The following is a 4,583-nucleotide window of genomic DNA, read 5'->3' as shown; positions in this document are numbered from 1 at the left end:
AACAGCTGCTGATGAACTTTTTGCAAAGAGCAGAATGTCTTAAAATGTCAAAGAAGTCTTAAAACAATATTGTTATGTCAAAATAAGTGTTTGGAACTAAATATGTTATTGATAATACAGTCTGTAGGGTTGCAAATTCAGAGACCATGAATTTGGATAAGAATCCAAAGCCAGTTACTAGTTCAGATGAGGGGTGCCTGCGTGGCTCAGTCGGTTGAGCATCCAACTGATTTCGGCTCAGGTCATGATCTCATGGGCTGCGAGGTTGAGTCTGAGTCGGGCTCTGCACTCAGCGTGGAGTTTGCTTAAGGTTTTAAGATTCTCTCTCCCCCTCTCCCTCTGTCCCTCCCCCTCTTCCCCACCCCTCCCCCCCACTTGCACACTCTCTCTCTCTCTCAAAATAAGTGAATAAAATATTTTTTAAAAAAATAGTTCAGGGCACCTGGGTGGTTCAGTCAGTTAAGCATCTGCCTTCAGCTCAGGTCATGATCCCAGGGTCCTGGGATCAAGCCCTGAGTGGGGCTCCCTGATCAGCAGGGGGTCTGCTTCTCCCTCTCCCCCCTGCTCATGCTCTCTCTCTCTCACTATCTCTCTCTCTCAAATAAATAAATAAAATCTTTAAAAATATTAGTTCAGATGAAAGAAGACTTTTGTGAATTCTGGACCTTCTTACCCTTCAGAAAAAGCAAGTGAAAAATTAATTTGTCCCAGGATCATGAGGAGGCTGTTTCCAAAAGGCCATAATCAAAAGATTTCCCCCTTTCACAAGTACTTGGGAAATGCAGATAGAAGCACTGTCTTCCCAAGAGAGAGAGAAAGAAACAACAGTGAGAAAAAAGTATGCAGTCCTGGTCTGAACATCTTGAGGTAGTGGTCTTGTCAGATTTCATCTGCTTCAATTCTGGTAAATCTTTACTTTCAGGACACCAGAAGGTGTGCAGATCCAGTCGGGATTAGGTGCTTTTTTTTTTTTTTTAAGATTTTATTTATTTATTCATGAGAGACAGAGAGAGAGAGAGAGAGGCAGAGGGAGAAGCAGGCTCCCAAGGAGTAGGGAGCCCGATGCGGGACTCAATCCCAGGACCCTGGGATCATGACCTGAGCCGAAGGCAGACGCTTAACCATCTGAGCCACCCAGGCACCCTAGGTGCTTTCTTTAGATGCATTATGTGAATTCAAGAGTCTCTAACCTGGAGTTTGGCAGCACAAGGGTTGGTTACCAGTTCCTGAAAAAGGGTTCTTCCAGGGAGGTTGAAGAGTCTCTCTGGAGGTATTTCTTCTAACAGATGAAATCTCCAGGCTGCAAGGTATGATGCTTAAGGTCATCTGTCTCCCAGGAGTGCCCTGTGAAGCTTGCTCTCCCAAAGTACAGCTATTTTTAATAGAAGCAATTAGGCCTTTACACTAGCGAACTATATCTCCTTTATCAACGTTAGGTCAAAGGAAGCAGGGGCCAAGTATATTGGACATTCCATGGCTATCTCAGAGTTTATGAGTTCTCAAAGGGGTAGGTCTGAGATTTAGGGGGTAGGTCTGAGAGTTTATAAGTTCCCAAGGGGGTAGGTCTGAGATTTAGAAGGACCAATGGCAATGGTTTAGGCCAACATATTTTGCAGCCTACAAACTTTGCCAATTGAGCCTTAATAGGGCCATTAGTGTGTTTGACTACCCCTGAGGATTGAAGATGATACGCACAATGTAAGTGGTATAAAACCAGCCAAACAGCACAAACTTGTTGAAACATGTGACCAGTAAAATGGGTTCCCTGATTCCTATGAAGTTTGAGAGGGATTCTTCAAGTAGGGGTAACCTTTTCTAACAGAAGAAGCATTGACCTGTCTGTAAGAGAGAGCTTTGGTCCAGTGAGAAAATATACAAACAATGAACTAAAACATATTTTTCTATAAAAGGGGGAAGTTGTACGAAATCTAAATAGTTTGTATGGACAGTTTCCCCTGGATTATACTTTGGACAGGTGGGACAGCAAGGTAGGCACTTTTTGTGACCTTATTAATATTTCCCCACCAACAGTGGTTCATGGATGCTAGCATTTTGCCAGTAGACCAATAGTTTAATGCATGTACAGTAGTAACTAGTGGTGGTTTTGAAATTTCTGGTGGGAACAGATTGTTATTTGGTCCAACCAGAGTTCTCTTTTTAGCAGGCCAACATTTGCTAGATTTCCAATATTGCTTTTCCCTCTGGGGCCAGTTGTTGGATATCTCACCAATTTTTCCAAAACTATCATTTAGGAGAACATCTCTTCAGACCGTGACAGAGGTCTGGCTATTGATTTCCTTGAGAGCAGGGTTTTGGGCAGAAATATCAGTAAAATAGTTTCCTTTGGCCTCCAGGACGTTGAGTCTGGAATGCCCAGGGACCTTAATAATAGCCAGAGCAGCCAGCAAAAGTGTGGCATCTAACATAAATTTTGGACATAGGAACCATTTTTAATGTTTTCCCCTCTGAGGTAAGAAAACCTCATTGTTTCTACAATATTCCAAAGTCATAAGCCACCTCAAGGGCATATCAACCATCTGTATAAATGTCTGCAGTTTCACCCTCAGCTAAGGTACGAACTTGAGTAAGGGCTTATCGTTCCACCTCTTGGGCTGAAGTAGCCAGATGTAGAGGTGGTGTTTGAATACCTTCAAAAGGAGTTGCAGTAGCTTAGCCATTACAGTATTTACCATTTTCATCCTTTTTTTTTTTTTTTCTTTTTTGAGAGAGAGGCAGTGTGAGAGCTGGGGTGGGGGAAAGACAGAAGGAGAGGAAGAATCTTAAGCAGACTCCACAGTGGGTGGAGAGCCTGACAGGGGACTCGATCTCATGACCATGAGATCATGACCTGAGCCAAAATCAAGAGTTGGATACTTAACCGACTGAGCCACCCAGGCATCCCTACCATTTTCATCCTTTAAATGGGAACCATCAGTAAGCCGTGAAAAATCTGTATTGAGTAAAGGAGTTTTCTATAAACTATCAGGGGGATTCAGAAGGTAACCTGTTAGCATGAGAAGGTTCACTTGGATCCAAATGTAGTCCTTATTCTGAGATCAGATGCCTTAAGTATTGAACCTGAGTTTGAGCAAACTGTAATTTTATGAAAACATTATGTCCTTTTAAGCCCAAAAGTTTTTTGAGTTTTTTTTTTTAAGATTTTATTTATTTATTTGAGAGAGAGAGAACAAGCAAGGGGGGGTGGGCCAGACAGAGGGAGAAGCAGACTCCCTCCTGAGCAGGGAGCCCCACTTGGGGCTGGATCCCAGGACCCCGGGATCATGACCTGACCCAAAGTCAGATGCTTAACCGACTGAGCCACCCAGTCACCCCAAGGCCAAAAGTTTTAACAGGTGGATGCTGTCTCCGGTGACGAGGTTTGAGAAGGGGAGCAGAGAAGCAACTCATCTACATATTTTAACAACATAGATCCTGCCAAAAACCTTTTATCATCCCAATCAGCGTTTAAGGTGTATGAAAAGAAGGACTCTCTGAAACCCTAGGGTATTACTGCCCAGGTGCATTTCTGTTCTTCCCAAAGGAAAGCAAAAATATTGGCTATCTTTATCAGCTGGAACACTAAAAATGCACTGTATATATCAAGAAAAATTTGCTTTCAGTGGGATTGGATGTAAGTAGCACATGGGACCTAGAAACAACAGACTGCCGAGGGATAATTATGTCATTTATTGCTCAGAGGTTGTGGACAAACCTCCAATATCAGCCATTGGGTTTTCTCAGAGGTAAAAGAGGGATATTACAGTGACTAGTGTAGGGATAATGAGGCCCCGAGCTTTGTAATCTTCTATTATGGGCTTGGGGCCTTGAAAAGCTTATTTATAGAGTTTTGATCAATTACAGGAAGAGGCTTTGAGGGATCTATTTGAATTTAGATGGGAGGTGCACTGGGGATTTCGCCAATATCAGCTGAGGATGTTGCCCATAATGAAGATGGCAGCTGATCCCATGGGAACAAACAGTCCATGTCTCCAGGCTCAGCTATAGAACCATCACAAATGGAACAGATAAAAGATGTCAAGGGGCCATTTGATATACCTAGTTGGCTATTTTGATAATTATGGTCAAATTTCAGCATTATTCCCCCTTTTGGGAGAAAGAAAATTCCAACATGATTCTTTTCTAAGAAATCTCGGCCCAATAAATGAATAGAGGCAGAGGAACTCCAAGGAGAAGAGTGTGTATCTCTCAAACAGCCTCCATAAAAGGGAATAGGTTCGGACGGAAGCCTGTTGAGGTTTGAGCCCCTGCCATATGAGCTGTTTTAGTACTGAAAGAAGGGGTAGCTCTGTATCAGTGGGGTCAGGTGCTGAGAGTGTGGCTTGAGAGTCATTCCCAGTCTGGAGGGGATTCTTGGGGCCAGTTAAGAGGGGAGGATTGGGAAGAGGCTCTGTAGCTCCTCGGGTACCCTGACACTGGGAATTAGGAAGACCCTGGAAAGACTAACCAGAAAGCTGGAGGTGCCCAGGGTGCTAAAATTTGTAACAATCTTTTTTCCAATGCCCTGGATCTTTCCAGTAATAGCAGAAACTAGATGGTTTCTTTCATTTGGATGCAAGGGAGCT

The sequence above is a fragment of the Mirounga leonina genome, unplaced genomic scaffold, assembly GCF_011800145.1.
Source record: "Mirounga leonina isolate KUSES-001 unplaced genomic scaffold, KU_Mleo_1.0 Mir_127, whole genome shotgun sequence".
In the NCBI taxonomy this organism is placed as follows: domain Eukaryota; kingdom Metazoa; phylum Chordata; class Mammalia; order Carnivora; family Phocidae; genus Mirounga; species Mirounga leonina.
This window is presented reverse-complemented; position numbering follows the sequence as displayed.